Here is an 18,610-nt window from a genome sequence, read left to right on the forward strand (position 1 = left end):
ATTAGCAGCTGGGACAGGCTAGGACAACTAGACAGACTGGCCCTGCAGACTCACTTTGGCCCCCTCGCCTCTAGGAAGGGGACAGAGATGTGGTTGGCTTTGATGAACTGGAAGCTTATCCACAGCGTCTTGCTCATTTTGACCCCCTTTCCACAGGGAAGAAGAAGGGTAAAAAAAACAACAGCAGGTCACTAAGGTACCACAGGCAAAGGGCAGTCAATTACCCCAAATGTAATACATATAAAGAATGTTCCCAGATGAACTCTAAAATCCAACACATGGAACACTTCATACCACTTTCCATGCTTGAAAATGGACCACTCCAGGTCCAATCTCTGGGACACAACCCCATTGCCCAGGTTGCCTTTCATTTCCTGAGCATGGCCCATTGAAGTCTTTTTCCCTGGAGTGTGAGCCTTTCCCCTCTCTTCATGGCCTTTCCCATATGGTACCCTCACTTCCGGAAAAAAAAAAAAAAAAAAAAAAAAAAAAAAAAACTCCTGTATTCCCCATGCTTTCTGCTTGAAAGCTTTTTAAGCAGATAAGCAAGGACCGAGGTTGTGCAGATAGCTTTAAAATTCCCCAAATACCTTGTGGTTAATAATGAAACTCAAATTCAGAGTCACAGAGACAGATAGCCCTAGAATTCAACTAGTCCAATCCCTTCCTTTTACAGATGAGAAGAATAAAGACAGAGTGTATATTATAAAGGCTCAATTAACAGAAAACTTTGACCTTATCAAACCACGTAGGCAAGAGATTTTTAGTGGTTTACAGGTTATTTTTTAAGGCAGTATTACTTCTCTTAACAAAAATGTAGAAGACTATAAATAAGAAAATAAAGGGATATGACAGAGAGAGGAATGAACACAGACAGTACAAACTGAGATCTGGAAACTATTGAAAAGATGTCCTTGAAAGGGGAGATGCAGGAAAGTTATTAACCAGAGATGAATGGAAAAACAAGGGAAAAAAGGCTCCTGAGAATTTATACTTTGGAGCCTCCAATTTTTCAGAGCATACTATCTACAGAGGAAATAGAGAGATGTACTTCAAAGGGAGATATAAATACTAGAGATCAATGAAAAATTTCACTTTAATAACCAATGTAGGTTAGCAAATTAGCATTAGATAAGAAAAATGTTAAATAAAACCTTATCACATCATACAGATGTTCTGAGTGAGTATGAGCAAATTCTAAAAAAAAAAATGAGCAGGTGGTTATGACCAGGTTGCATCTGCCAAATGCCTAGAAATCAACAAACCCAGTGTGTTTAATGATAGAAATTTTCAAGAAATCTTAAGTGAACAATTTTGGTGACCTTATTTTTATGCTTCTGAGAATAAGTGATAAAAAGTAACTCAAGTGAACAGCACTTTTGAAACGATTAAATGAGGAGCTCAGCAAATTCTCTCAAAAAGCAATAATAAAACTGAAAAAAATTACCAAAAACTAAGACTTCAGGACTCTGGGATAGACCAAAGGACCAATGGTAGACAGCTTCATTGGAAAGGAACCAATAGCAGACAACAAATATTAAACTTTGGATGAAAACAGTGGGGGTCTGTGGGGTACAGTCTGAAGTTGATACCCACTCCTTCCCACCCAAAAGCATCATTAACATAATAGCTCTGCTAGGGTAGGGATGAGCTGTGAAAACAGTAGTTTTATTGCCCAAGGAAAGAGGTCTTAATTTGGAGTAAAGGTTAGAAAAAGTCAGTGCTCCTGGGCACTGTCAGAAACAGTAACCATCTAGATGTCAAAAGCACACGGAAGAGCAAAGTCAATGCTCGCCTGGGGTTGTGATCCTGGTGCATCTAGTAACAAACTGTAGACTAGCCAGAAGTTTAACAGGGAGACCCAGGGAATGTGTGGGCCTTGATAAGCAACGACATATCTCTGGTAGTCTAGGAGGCTGTGCATAAGGGCAAGGTGAGACTAGAGAACAGTTTACAAATCCTTAGCTGATCAGGAATCCATCACACATGCAGAAGTGAAACGAGGGCTGAGTGGAAAGCAGAAGGCAGGGAAGACCTACAAATTGGATTTTGAATGCCACTTCTGAAACCGCACTTCAGCAAAAGGTGGAGATACGATTGGCTTGGTGGCGCACACTTGTAATCCCAGTACTTGGGAGAATGAGACAGAAAAATCTGGTTTGCTGCCAGCTTCAGCTACTTGGTGAGGCTTTCTGCAACTTAGTGAGATGCTGTCTCAAAATAAAGAATAAAAAATAGGGCTGGGGATGTAGATTAGAAGTAGAATGACCCTGGGTTCAATCCCCATTTTTGAAAATAAATAAAATATTTATTTGTATATATATTTATTTATATAATATAATATACTGTAAAATAGTACACTAAGCAGAGACAGAAAGGGCTATATAATAAAGGGAGATAGACTCCACAGAATTACTCCAGGCAACTAAAAATAAAACAATAGACAGAACAAAAAAACAGCACAGGAAAATATCAGAAATCAGAGTTTCAGTAATATAACAATTTCTTTTTCCAACAACAAATGAGATTAGAAGGGAAATGGGAAAACATGACCTATGGTGAGGAGTAAATAAAAAAAAGTCAACTGAAACTATTTCTAAGGACTGCCAGATATTGAATTTATCAGATAAAATGATAAGATTATCACCAATCTGTACAACATATGTTCAAAGGACTAAACGAAGCATGTTCGGAAGAACTAAAGAAAATCATGATAACCATGACACATTACATGGAGAATATCAGTAAAAAAATTTTTAAACCAGAAATTCTGCATTTGAAAGCACAACAATTAACTGGATTTATTAATTCTAACTCAATAAGAAAGACAGATAATAGTCCCTACTTACCTTTTCCATAAAATGTATTTTATAAAGTCAGGATTACCAAACCAGAAAAATAAGCAAGAAAAACAAGTAATAGATGAATATCCCTCATGAAAACAGATTTTTAAAATTCTCAACAAAATAGTAACAAAACAAATCACACATAAAATAATTATATATCATGACCAAGTAGGATTTATCCCAGAAAAAAAATGTAATATTCACTTAACTGCTAAGGATTAATTTAATATATGTATTAAAATAAAGGATAAAAATAGCATCAATACTTAATAAACATAGAAAAGGCACATGACAATAATCCAACATCCAATCATGATTTAAACTCCTTACAGATTAGAAAAAGGAGGGAGCCTTCTTCAACCTTAAGCATTTATAAAAAAAAATCTACAGTTAATACAATAAAAGGCTTTCCTCCTATATTTGGCCACTGTCTGCTCTACTTTTGCTATTTTTATTTAATATTATAGTGGAGATTTCAGATCATACAATAAAGCAGAAGGAGTATGAAGAGGAAAAGGAGAAAGATTGGAAAGAAAGAAGTAAATAGGAAGTAAAACTATAAAAATTTTCTTCATCCACAGATAATAAACTATTGTAGGAAATTCTAAAGAATCCACTCAAATGCTACTTGGACAAATAACTTCAACAGGTGTACATAATACATCTTTAAAAAGGTCTAACAGGTATAAACATGTACATAAGTAGTTAATATAATTGGATGAGCTTGAATATGCATGTCCCTTTTTCATTTGTTGTTTGTTGCTTTTTATTTATTTGCTGATTTGCAGTTATGAGGCAGACCAGAGATCTAGGAACTAGAAAGGTTAAAAGAAGCTATCTGTATAAAGAACAAACCAGAGAAAGTTCATTAGATATAACAACAATAACCAGGAGAGGACTATTGAAACCAAACAAAACTTCAATCCTTTCTATGAGCTATACTCTAAGGACAACCTGTGCAAACAAGGATGGGGAGAGTTGAGCAGACAAGCAGACAAGCGGTCCCGGGAGATTAGAACCTACCAGCCTATGAAATAACAATGCAAATTAAGGGTTGAAATGGGAAAAAGCCATTGGTCCTCCAAAAACCAATTACAATCAATCATTTAAAAAAAAAAAAAAAGAGGTAGAACCTCAGTAAAATTTAAAAGCTCACCTTCGAAGAATTTCAAAGTCCCCTAGAAAGTCACCTTGGAAAAGTCACCTTTCTGTGTTTGAAAGCACAATAACTAACAGGATTTATTAATTCTAACTCAATAAGAAAGACAGATAAGGCCATGCGTTGTGGCGCACACTTGTAATCTCCACGATTGGGAGGCGGAGACAGGAGGATCCTGCAGGTTCGAAGCCAGCTGCGCTGGCTTAAGAGACCCTGTTTCCAAATAAAAATATAAAAAATAGGTCTGGGAGTGCAGGCTGGAGGTAGAAGGACTTCTAGGAACCCCAATACCATGAAAAAAAAGAAAAAAGAAAGACAGATAATAGTCCCTACTTACCTCTTCCATAAAATGTATTCCATAAAGCCTTTTGACTTTCTAGGGGTCTCCTTTAACTTTCTAGGTCACCTTTGGGTCCGCTTCTCCCCGTGCAGGGAGAGCTGTTTTTTACTTCTATTTTTTCTTGACTTAAAAATAAACTTTCATGGTTAACCATATGCAGAAAATTGGAAATTAATCCCACTTTCTCACCCTGCACAGAAGTCAATTCAAGATGGATCAAAGACTTGGAATTCAAACCAGGGACCCTGAAGCTCCTTGAAGAGGGCACAGGTCCAACACTGCAACACATAGGCACAGATAAACACTTTCTCAACAAGACCCCAAAGGCACAACAAATTAAAAGGTGAATCAATACGTGGAATTGCATGAAACTGAAGAGCTTCTCTTCAGCAAAAGAAACTGTCAAGAACCTCAATCGAGAGCCAACAGAATGGGAGAAAATTTTTGCCACCTACCCCTCCAATAGAGGATTAATATCTAGAATATACAGAGTACTCAAGAAACTCAACACTAAAAAAACAAATCATCCAATAACAAAATAGGCAAGCGAACTAATTAGACACTTCACGAAAGAAGAAATTCAGATGGCCAATAAAGGCATGAAAAAATGCTCAACAACATTGGCAATCAGAGAGATGCCAATCAAAACTACCCTGAGATTTCACCTAACTCCAACTAGAATGGAAATCATTCAAAACACAAACAAAACAAGAAATGCTGGAGAGGATGTGGAGAAATGGGAACTCTAAAACATTGTTGGTGGGATTGCAAATTAGTGCAATCAGCTTGGAAAACAGTATGGAGAATCCTCAGAAGAATGGGAACAAATCTACCATTTGATCCAGGATTACCACTTCTGGGTATCTACCCAAAAGAAAGAAAACAAAATTACCAAACTAATGCATGTGTATCTATGTTCATAGCAGCATAATTCACCATAGCCAAACTATGGAACCAGCCAAGATGTCCATCAACAGATGAATGGATTACAAACTGTGGGATATGTACACAATGGAATTTTACTTAGCCATAAAAAAAAAACTCAGCCGGCGTGGTGGCACACGCTTGTAATCCCCATGCTTGGGAGGCAGAAACAGGAGGATCGTGCAGGTTCGAAGCCAGCCATGTGCGCTGGCTTAGGAGACCCTGTTTCCAAATAAAAATGTAAAAATAGGTCTAGGAGTGTAGCCCGGAGGTAGAAGGGCTTCCAGGAACCCCAGTACCACCAAAAAAAAAAAAAAAAAAAAACCTCAATGACATCATTTTTAGGGAAATTGATGGAACTGGAGGACATTATGCTAAGTGAGATTAGTCAGTCACAAAAAAAAAAAAAAATCAGATGCTTTCCCTAATATGCGAGAGCTAGGGGGAAATGGGTCATAGGAGGAACTCTAGATGAAAAAGGAAATCCTATAGAGGAGCAAACAAGACAACCTAAAGGAGGAGAAAGGAGGGGGGAAGAAGGAAATTCTCTAAAATACACAATGTACTTAAACATCGAAGTCAACCACTAAGCCAAGCAAGAGAAGGAGGGATGGGGAGGGAATGGGGTGGGAATTGAGTAGGGTTTAAATCGGTGATGTGTACATGTATGTACACACAAGTTTTTTACCCCAATATGACGTATGAATATAATGCACCAATAAAAAAAATTTAAAAAAATAAAAATTAAAAATTAAATAAATAAATAAAAATAAACTTTCATGTTTCCATAGCCTTGATTAGTCCATGAAATTTAATTGTCAAAATCCACTGGATGAGAACCCTGCAAGAGGTGGCATCCTGTAACATTTTGTCATCCCAGATGGGACCACATGGGAAGGAACCAGTGAAGACAGAATTCAGTTACAGAAAGAACATTGAACACAAAATCTACTCTCTTAATTTTTTAAGCAGTGAAATGTCACACAAAAAAAGAAATCAGATGCTTTTCTTAATGTGCAAAATTTTAGGGAGAAATGGGTAACAAGGAAATCTAGATGAAGAAGGGACCCTATAGAGGAACAATGAAGGTGACATATCTGAGTGGCTAAGAGGGAGGATAAGTGAAACACTTTAAAGCACATGATGTACTTAAACATATCAAAGTCAATCAGGAAGCCAAGCATGGTTAGGAGGGAGGGGAAGGGAAGGGGTTAGAGATTGGGTAGGGGCTGATTGGGTGATGTGTGCATGTATATCTCCACAAGTTTTTTATCCCATTGAGATATATGACTACAATGCACCAATAAAAATTTATTAAAGAAAAAAAGTAATAAATTTATTTATAATAGCATTAAAATGACACAAAATATTAGAAATAAATTAAATAATAAAGTATTAAACTAGCACATTGAAAACAATGTACATGATGTACATTCACAAATATATCAAAGTCAATCACTAAGCCAAACATGAGAAGGAAGAAATAGGGAGAGAATGGGGTGGGAATTGGGGAAGGGCTAAATGAGTGATGTGTGCATGTGTGCCTCTACCATCTTATATTTCATTAAGATATATGACTATAATACAACAATAAAAAATAAAAATAAATTAAAATATTAAATGATAAAAGTTAAAATATATATTGTTAAGATATAAATTAATAAAAATATTTTATTTTAATATATTGAAAGATTCAAAATTATTAAAATGGCAGTTTTCCCAGTTGATTTCTAGATATGATGCAATCTTAATATTCTAAATTGACTCTAGAATTTAAAAGGGAAACTAAGAATACAAATAGCTAAAACCATCTGAAAAAGAAGAAAGAATATTTGAGGGTTTATTCATTCTTATTTCAAAACATATAATAAAGCAACAATAATCAAGATTACATGGTACTCATGGAAAGACAGACATGGATCAAGGAAACAGAACAGAGCAGAAAAATAATTCCATGTTCATGGTTACTTGATTTTAATAAAGGTTTCAAAAATTAAAAAAGAAAAATCTTGTGATTTTAATAAAGGTTTCAAAAATTAAAAAAGAAAAATCTTGGGACAATTAAATTTCAATAAAAATGATTATTTTAGGCCATATCTTGACACCTTACACAAAAATTAATTCAAAATAAAACAAAAAACTGGAGCAAGAGTTAAAATTATGCAATTTTTAAAAGAAAGCATTGGAGAAAATACTTATAATCTCAGTTTTAACATGTTCTAAAATATGACACCAAAATGATAATCTATAAAAGAAAAAAATTGGTTAATTGGATTTCATTAAAATTTAAAACTTTCGCACTTCAAAAGACATCCCTTAGAAATTGAAAATATAAGCCATCAACCGGGAGAAAATATTCATTTATCTGATGAAGCTCTTTTCTCTAGACTGATTTTTCAAAAGAGAAAAGAAAAAAAAAATAACATATCTTTTGTTAGTCAGCTTTTTGTGATCATGATTAAAATACTTGACAAGAACAACTTAGAGGGGAAAAAGGTTATTTGGGCTCATGGCTTCAGAGGTCTCAGTCCATGGTCAGCCAGCTTTACTAATCTGGGCCCGAGATGAGACAGAGCCTCATGGTAAAAGAGTGTGGCAAAAGAAAACTGCTCAGCTCCTGGAAGCCACAAAGAAAAGAGAGAGGGGCACTGGGAAAATATATACATATATACTGTAAATAAAATTTAAGCCCCTTTCAGGTATTATGCATACAAATTATATAATGGAGAGCTAAAACAGCTTCTATTATTCTTTGATATCCCTTAGGAGACAATTCAATCACTCTTTGGCTAATTTCAGTGCATGTATTGGAAGAAATATGGCAGCTGAACTAATTAAAAACTTTAAGTAATAAAAGCCTAAGTCACAAAGTATAATGTAATAATTAGATTAAGAAGACATATAGGTATTAGATTTCATTTTGTTCCATGTAAACAATATATGAAGTAGCTAACACTTCAACACCATGAACGTCAATGTCGATGTCTACAAGTCCTACTATCAATATCAGAAATTATAATAACAAAAAACAATCTAAATGAACAGTTCTAAAGGAGAGAAAACTTATATATGGACTTGGTTTGCATTTTTCTCTCCATCCTGTTCAAGAATTTGACAAATACACTGTGAAGTTCCTGAAACAATTGTTTCTCAAAGTACTACAGAAATCTTTTCTCACATTCACAGTAATCCCTTATATTGATAACAAAAATAACAATTTTTCTCATTTCTGAAGACAGAGTAAAACTGAATCAGGAAGATTTCTCCTATATTCTAAGTAAATTTCTAAAAATAAGAATTTGTTTAAAACTTATTGATATTGGAATAGCAATCACAAACCCTTCAGATATTATCATATTAGGTACTGGAGTGTCTGAAATGCTTAGAAACTAAAATTTAATTGGCGGTGTCATAGACCACAGAGTGTCAACAACTACACAGCTTCCCTGAAACAAACATCAGAAATCCAGCAGAACTTGCCTCCTTATTGGTAACTCCAATTGCTCCTGGGATGTGGGTTATGATGGAAACTGGTTGTGAGAATAAGGAAAATTGAAAGGATGAAGAGTGTTGGCACATGGGCAGGAAGCTCACCTATAAACTTTGCATAAAACACTTCTCTGAGTTATCAAGTTGCCAGGTTAATTGCAAGTTGATATCATCCAATTAAAAATAAGTGTTCTAACTCTGTTGAGATGGTCTGATCTCTGACTTTGTCGCTCTTTTCCCTGAGATTCTTAAGTAGCCTCAGTTATAGGACATTGGGAAGTATTATAATGCTAGTAATAAATTGATCTATTTTAAATAGTTTGGAGGGCCCAATCTGCATTTATTTGGACATTCAGAAATTATTCTCTTATTCTTTTAATTTCAGCCAATTATGGTCTAGAGTTTTCACCAAATGTTTTTAGATGTTGATACTTTTATTATTTTTTTTCAGGAAATTTCAAATTATGAAGCTAAACACCAGATGAAGAAACAAAGAAGTTGCATTTATTACTCCTTTTTTAGTTGGGGACTACTGTAGAAAAAAACAATAATATAATGCAAAGAGCTTTGAGATCAACAGACTTATATAGAAGGTGGCTTCTTAAACCCTCTCAGCCTCCACCCAGGTACTATTAACTATATACTGTTTTTAACAAAAATTCAAGACTAAATCATGTGTATAGTCCAGTGGAATTCCTCTGAAATCCTACTTTCTGAGTGTAAGAGAGTTGAAAGTAAAAACAAGCCTGCTTTCCATATAAGCCAATTGGAATTATCGACATCCAGGTAACTCATAGAACAAATTTATTTCAAAATAGACTGTGACTTGAGAAACATTTAGTTATCAGGAAGTCACAGAAATGTTATCTCTTGTGCATTAGAAGTCATTTTTATGTGTGTCTGTTTGTAAAATTGAAGCAATTAACACTACTCAAGTGACAGAAACTCACAGGAGATGACAATCTATCAGCTTTTCTCAACCAGGATGCTAGGAGTTCATTAAGCACGAATGGCCCAGGACATCTATCACACACAATGAATTGCCTTATCTTCTATACATGTAGAATGGTACTAGCATAATAACCTAGGTAGAATGAGGAAACAGTAGCTCAGTCATTTTCTGCTTGCATTAATCTTCTAAACCAGTAGACGAAAGTTGACCCATACAGGGTTTGATGGACTATGATTTAATTCACTCTTCCTTGACAAGGCCTACAAATACCTACACTCTGTCCTGAGCTTTGACCAGTGAGAAATGTACACTGAGTACAAATCAGAGACAGGCTCACATGAGAGGCTATCAAAAAACTCTAGAATCTGGGCATGGTGGTGCATGCTTGTAATCCCAGTACTTGGGAGGCTGAGAGAGGATTGTGGATTCGCACCCAGCCTCAGCTACTTTGTGGGGCCCCCCACAACTCAGTGAGACCCTTTCAAAATAAAGAATAAAAATAGGGCTGAGGGTGTAGCTTGAAGGTAGAATGCCCCTGGATTCAATCCTCAGTACCACAAGAAAAAGAAAAAAGAAAAAAAAAGAAACTGCAGAATCCCACATAGCTCTGGAGTCTGTTATCTTCTAATGGAGAGACTTTGAACAGATTGTTTTAATTTCTCTGAGCAACTGTTATTTACGTGTAAAATGAGTATAAGTAATAACTTCTTCATAAGGCAGATGAAAGAATTAAATGCACTAGAGGTTGGTAAATGCTTAGAATTTAATAGGCATTCAATAAACAACAGCGGATTTTTTTTTTACTAGTACATCCAATTTTCACAATCTTCCAGTAGACAGACTACCTTCCTTCCTTTCTCTTTTTCTCTTTCCTTCCCATCCTTCCTTTAACACTGGGAATTGAACTCAGAGGCATTCTGCCTCTGAGCTATACCCCTAGCCCTATTTTATAATTATTTTTTGAAATAGGTCTCACTAAGTTGCTGAGGCTGGCCTCACACTTGCAATTCTCCTGTGTCAGCCCCCCAAGTACTGAGATTTCAGGTGTGTGCCACCACACCTAGCCCCACTTAGCTTTAGGTGCACCATATTATGATAGTCAATAAGAGGTCTAGTAAAAAAGGGCATCTAGATGATGGGAAATGGCTTAAAATAGAAAAAGCAACTATGATATCCTCCAGATTTTTAGTAAGTATGGTCCAACCATGAAAACATGTAAATGTGAAAGAGTCCCTATTCTATCCATCTACTGCTAGAAAGATAATGCAACTTGATAATGCCTAAATTTTTGAGATAATGAGTCAAATCTAAGCAGATGCTCTAGAGAACATGGAATTTTTAATCAAGAAGTTTTGTCTTTCAAGATAATATCATTGGTAATTAGGAAGATGCAAGTCAAATTAAAATGCAATATCACTTTTTCACACATCAGTTAGTAAAAGTACAAGTAAATAATAAATAACCATAGTTGTCAATGGCGCAGAGATAACTACTATAACACAGGTGAATAAAAATTGCTATAGCCATTTAGAGTGTAATTTTATGTGCATACCTATTTTATGTGCATACCTTTATTATGTGCCTATCTTTTCACTCAGTAATTTCACTTCTGTGGATCTGTGCCAAGAAATTCTGACATGTTCCAAAGACATATGGTCAAAAATAGTATTGCTTTCTTTTTGTAATTAAACACAAACAAAAGTTCATCAACAGAGAAATGTAAGCATTAATTATTATTACACTATGCTATGGCTATGATGCTGTCATTTTAAATCATGAAACTGTTTCTAACTACTAATTTAAGTAACTATTAGATTTGGCTACAATATTAACTATAAAGGAAAAGGGGAAAAAATAATAAATTCCAAAACAATCTTCAGCACATGACATTTATGCAAAAAACATCCTTGCAGATGGTGGACATTCGTATACCCATGTGCACAGACATGATTCCAAATGCAAAAAAATATATCTGTAAAGAAACATGGAAAACAGATGACAGGTGTGTAGGTATCTCTGGAAAAAAGATGGTATTGAAAAAAGGTGACACAAAAAGAGCTAATAAGTTTTACATTCCACTCTTTTTTCCATGGTTTAAATTTCTATCATATACATATTACCTTTTTGATTAAGAGTGTTTTAATTCATGACTAATGGATTTAATATCTGATATGCTCCAGGTATAGTCCTGGAAGTTTGACCTTTCAAGACTTCTCTTATCAATATAAATTAATCAAATAGAAAATCAGTGAGGACTTTAAAAAACTAAGGAAAGAATAAATATGTTAGGAAAAATGTAAAGGCTAATTTTAATTCAGCAAATATTGTATTAGTGGAATGCATGATATTAGTGTGTAGGTACTATGAGTTGTTCAACACTGATAGATTATAAAAATATGTACAGCCCTTGGCCTCAAGAAGTTCTCAGTTTAGTGAGAGTAATTTACAGATGCCATTCTGTTAAAAGGCATTTTTCTCTATCTTGTAACAGTGTTCTGGATTTGCAAATATCATATTTAGTAATTAGAAACAATATAACCAAGTGTTCCTATTTTCTCCACAATTAACAGCAGGATCTTTTTATATCATGCTGATATGATTATAGTAATTATCATGGTAACAAAGCGTAGAATATACTGTAAGAAAAGGGGGAGATATCCACCCAAACTTTCCTTAGAAACTTTTAGAAATGTTCAAAATGTCACCTCGCCATGTTCAGTTCTCAGTTTCCTTTCTGTAGTTTTACCCTCCATTCAAGGCCAATTTTAGTGATTTAATTTTCTACTTCTACAGATTAATTCAGTAAGATACTATATTGCAACCAACCATAAGACTTTAAATTTAAAACTAGCTCATTTGGGGGGGGGGGGCAGTTACTGGGGATGGAACCCAGGGGCATTCTACCTCCAAGTGAAACCCCCAGTCTTATTTTTTTTTATTCTTTATTTTGAAACAGGGTCTCACTAAGTTGCAGAGGGCCTCACTAAGTAGCTGAGGCTGGCTACAAACCGAACTTCTCCTGTCTCAGCCTCCCAAATGCTGGGATTACAAGCATGCTCCACCACACCCAGCTGTATTGAAATCATATACTTTAAAATCTAAAAGTATGTCTGCTTCAGGTATATCTTGATCAAGGAGCTTAAATAATGGCATAAGGATTTAGAGTCTCTCCTTCTAATTCTGTTCTCCTCAAGGTCGGCTTTGCTCTCATCGGGGGGGAGGGAGGGGTTGAAATTGATTTTCAACAGTTCCAGACACAGACTTCCACAGTGAAATACCATAGAAAACGTTCACATAATGTCTTCGTTAATAGCTCAAAGAAGTTTTATGGTGCCTCCTTGGCTTTTATTGAATGATATAATTATTCCTAAACTTTGGCAAGGGAAAGGTGATGTGTTGAATGTTTGGGTCTAAATTGCAAATCAATTGCTTGAAGTAGAGTTGAGTCAATGTCACCCAAAGTACACAGACAGAGATAGAAAAAAGGAGTAGATCCTCAAAGGAAAAGCAGTATACTGTTACAAGAATAAACCATAATAAATTCTGTGTGACAGAAACATCATCATTCTTTTCCTTTATTACCAATTCTAGATTCTACTGCCCCTCAGTTAGCACCTCTGCCAGTCAAGTTCTGGCACAAGAGATCTGCTTTGCTATGCCTTTCCCAGAATGCATTTGCTGTACTTGTCTTTTCATGGTCAAACCTGAGCTGTGGAATACCAAGAGACACCCAGTGGAGCATGGGTATGTTCAATATAGGCCAGGAGTCCTGGCTTCTCCTGATGAGAGGGTCAATTATCACTGTCAGGATGGAGGACACATTCTCCTTCTGAAAATAAACATCTCTCTAGATCCAAAGAGCCCAGAGTTGTAGAGATAAGAAAGACAAATTCCCAAGTAGGGTCTTTGAAAATGAATGTAGAAACAACTACTCTTTGTTTCCCAGAACTCTGTAGTCTGGAATAATTATTATAGAAACATCATATAATAGTTACTGATTAAAGATGTATAAGGTGTTTTGTACCCTTCAAAAGCTGTTCATTTTTCACTCCATCACTCTGCAGACTAATATTTTCTGGGTGCTGCGGTATAAGATATAACAAAGAATATCACAAAACTATGATCACAGTTCAATCCCCTTTGTTATAAAGTGAGTCCATTAATTGAATGCAACATTATATGAAATCTTATGCTCATAGATCAAATATCTCTAACTTCTTCGATAAAGACAATAACCTTAACTATGGTGGGCAAGGAAATCTAAATCATAGCCAACATATATCCCCAGTCAACATGAATTTCTTCCTGTTCCAAAGGGAATTCAATGTAGTGAACTTATAATAATTATCAAATAGCTAGTTGGCCTTCTTTATTGAATGGTGTCCTATCAAGGGCTCAGCTTTTGTCGCTCCTACAAATTATGAATTAAACAGTAGCACAGCTGAATTAACTTAAATGAGTCAAGGCCCAAGCAATGGAGCCATAGAGAACCTCCATCTTTATTGCCATGGCTTCCTTGAATACTGAATAGCTACTGACAGAAGTTGGTTGATATCACTTGTCCAAATTATTGTTGCCTACATAGTTGTTTAGTGCCATTTCTGGACAGATGTTCTCAAGAAGATAGTAATATATAATACAAAAGACTTCTACTGTCCGCCAAGGTGAAACTAGACAGTTAATTTATACACCCACCTGAAACAACCAAATAAATTATATAAGACCACAGGTTTCAACACATTAGACATTAAGTAACAAAAGATAGTGATTTCTGGGTTGAGATGCAATGAAGAGAATCCATTTTTAAATAATGAGAAGAAAGAAACTGACAACCAAATATTATATGCCGAGAAAAAGCATCTTTGAAAACCAAGGATAAAATACTTTTTTATAAGCAAAAGTAGCTGAAAGACTTTATTAATACTAGATCTGCATAACAAAATTTGGTAAAAATAAGCCGTTGATTCAGTAAGAAAATAATACCAGATGGAAAGATGGATCTACTCAAAAGAATTAAAAACTAAAGCTGTGGTAAATACATTATTATTTAAACAACTTTTTAAAATTATTAATACTAAATAAGTGCTATGTGCCTGTATACCGCTACCATCTTGTACCCCATAAAGATGTATGACTATAATTACCAATAAAAAATAATATATTATTAATAAAGTGAATATCAGTACATGTAATTTTTAATTTACATTTAAGTAAATTATATGACCAAAGTAGCATAAAGATGGAAGCAGTAAGACAGAAGGTTCTTATGATCTTTTCACTATAAGTGAAGAGATTTGAATCTACTTGAATATGGATTATTGCCACTTAAACATGTATGTTTTTTGTTTTCTTTATAATTTTATTGGTACATTCTGATCTTGCATCATAATTTGTGTGTGTGTGTGTGTGTGTGTGTGTGTGTGTGTGTGTGTGTTACTGGAGATGGGAACCAGAGGCATTCTACCTCCAAGAAACATCCCCAGCCCTATTTTTTGTTCTTTATTTTGAAACAGAGTCTCACTGAGTGGCAAAGGGCCTAAGTAGCTAAGTTTATCCATAAACCACAATCTTCCTGTCTCCGCCTTCCAAATGTTGAGATTACAAGTGTGCACCACCACGCCCAGCTCATAATATATTATAAATACTAAATTAAGCATTAAATAATAAACATTTGTCTAATTAGCCAACAAGAGATAAAATTGAATCATAAAAATACAGTTAACATAAATGAAGATAGAAAAAAGAGTAAAACAGAGCATGATATATATAGAAGTTGATAAACAAGAGGATAAACTTAAACTTGATGATATTAATAATCACATTAAATTTAAATGATCTAAAACCCTGACTTAAAGGCAGAGATTAAAATTAGCAGAAAAAAGTAAGATACATCTCTATGCAACTTACAAAAATCTACTTTAAGTATATTAACACAAATTGGTAAAAGTTAATAGATGGAAAAAGATACAGTTTGCCAACACTAACCTAAAAAACGTTGCATTGGTGTATTGATTTTGGAATTATCTTCAAGTAAGGGTGTTTTGCTAGCGTTTAATAGGACAGTGTGAGCCACTTCTATAGGTTCAGAGGAAACTAGTCTTTGTTTTTTTTCAAAAATTTTGACTCAAATATGCCCATCTCATAACTTAGCATTTCACCTCTTCCCAACCAAGGTCCTTACCTTGCATAGTGAATGGCTGTATTTACTGTTGTGCTTTTCCTGACTTTGAGAGGGTAGGGCTATTTGTATATTATTACCAAGTTCCTTTGACTTTTGAGCATCCATGACCAATCATCCCCCAGATTTCTATTGTCTTTCTCCATTGTATCCATGGCACCCAGCAAAAGATACCTAAACTATTTACCATGTGCTAATTTTTCTCAGCTGTTAACACCATCCATATAGGAGGATTTATCTACTTGATACAACAATGATGGGCCAGTCTTTATTTTTATGTGCAGACTAAAAATTGTCTGAATATTTTCCAAAAGATAGCCAGTGAAGCTATTATTGGATCACAATTTCCTTTTGCCTCTATTTGACTTGAGTCTTCTCATGAAGTATTTTCATGTTAACATGAGACAGACCTATCCTAAAGCACAGAAATGCTCAAACATCAAAAGTATCAGACAGTTTCAGGCCCTTGACCATCACTAACTTTACTCTGAATTCCTTTTCAAAAACAACTCACCAAGAATTCATCCTATACATTCTCACTCAGCATGAGAAGCCACCCACATACAACTACCACAGGTTCCAACTCTAACTCTATTGAAAGCTTTAACAAAGTACACACCATGAAACCCAGGTTGTGGGAGCACTGTGTTTTGAATGATCCTAAAAACAGTAACAATACTTGCCTTTACATTCTTAAGGATCTTGGCATAACTCTGATGCTTGAGTCACTAATGCCAGAATGGTAAGACAACTATCACACTTAAAGATTCAAGACTATATATTCTCTTGGTCAATATTTCAAGGCTATATTCAGTATACTAACTGAACGGCTGCATTAGATGCCTTATTACATAAGAATTAAATCAGTGACAGAAATATATTTAAAAACTATTTTAAATAGAAGTTAATGATGATCAGTAACTGGTTAAATATATACTTTTTGTGATATGATCTTAAATTTCATTTTATATTTTAATTGGACATTTTATCAGCTAATCTAAATATTTTTACACTCTCTAGAAAGCTTAAGCATTGAGAAACTGTGGTTAATTTCATTTTCTGGTTAGCTAAAAATTAAAGCAAAAGATCCTTTAATTCAATTAATTTCTGATTATATATGCACTCTCTAGAAGAAGAAATAGACACATAACTAGGTGGACAGAGTCACAATGTACAATTTAATCTGTGTTGGAGCCTCAGTCTTATAAAGCTTCAAGAAAACTTGGATCAGCAATAATTATACTATAAATATGGGTGGTCAACATTAGATTGCTCTGTGTTTATCAGAAAGATGCTTTGTATATTTTTCATCATGTATAAAGGATATTGAAAAAGAATTTAGAGGTTTTTACTAAATGGGTATAACATACATAAAGAATATATACAAGTCCAGCCAAACAGAGACTTTAGGGCCACCAAGAGAAACATCCATGTATTAGCTAAAATGACAAAAGGTTATTACACATCTTCCTAATATAAAGTAGTAAACAGCATTGCTTGTCACACCAGTCATGTTGTTCTTGTTTCTACGAGCTACAGAACATTTTGTATGCTTACATAATAATCGTAAAAAGTTATTTGGTTTTGACAAATACAAAACACCAAAATTACCTTTTTGTGCAGCATTTCTGTTTCCCCAAAGTACTTCAGTATGGTCCTTCAGTAAAAAAAAACAAAACAAAACAAAACAAAACAAAGTTCACGTTCAACTCCCCCTATCTGCTCGTTTTTAATCCGGAGCTGTCCTGGAAGTATCAGATTCCTTTCATATCTATCCAGTATTCCCAGTTTCTGGTTGTATTTATGTTCTCAAGTCCCTGAAATATCATCTGTGTTAATTTAAAAGCCGGCTCCATCTCCCTAACAAAAGATTCCCCAAGAGTGGCTGAGACTGAACTAGAAAAGAGCTGGAGTGACTTTCTCAAAAGATAACCCAATATGGATTAAAGAATTAGAATATATAGAATTTTTCACAGAAATGGGGGAAAAGCCCTAAAATTTGTATAGAACGACAAAAGATTCCAAATAACCAAAGAAATCTTAAGAAAAAAAACTATATCAGAGGCTTCAAACTACTTGATTTCAAAGCATGCAAAATAGCATTGCACTAACATAAAAAACAGATACAAAGACCAATAGATCTGGAGAAAATTCCCAGGAATGAATCCACATGTAAAAGTTCAATAGATTTTTAGCAAATATGTTAAGAATTTACAATGGGAAAATAATCTTTTCAATAAATAGTTCTAAGGAAACTGGATATCCATATACATAAGAATCAATTAGACCTTCTCTCACACCATAGACAAAATAAACTCAAAAATGGATTAAAGGCCGGGCGTGGTGCACACGCTTGTAATCCCAGCATTCGGGAGGCTGAGACAGGAGGATCACAGTTCATGGACAGCCTCAGCTACTTAGTGAGGCCCTCTGCAACTTAGTAAGACCCTGTCTCATAATAAAAAATAAAAATAGGGCAGGGGGTGTAGCTCGGAAGTCAAATGCCCCTGGGTTCCATCCCCAGACCCACCAAAAAAAAAAAAAAAAAAAACAGATTAAAGACTTAAATACAAAACTTAGAACGTAAAACTACTAGAAGAAAACATATTGGAAAAGCCCCATGACATTGGTTTGAGCATGATTTTGGATATGACCCCAAAAGTGTAACAAAAAAATAAACAAATAGGATTATACCAATTTAAAAAATCCAACTCACATTAAA

The sequence above is a fragment of the Muscardinus avellanarius genome (assembly GCF_963383645.1).
Source record: "Muscardinus avellanarius genome assembly, chromosome: 7".
NCBI classification, from domain to species: domain Eukaryota; kingdom Metazoa; phylum Chordata; class Mammalia; order Rodentia; family Gliridae; genus Muscardinus; species Muscardinus avellanarius.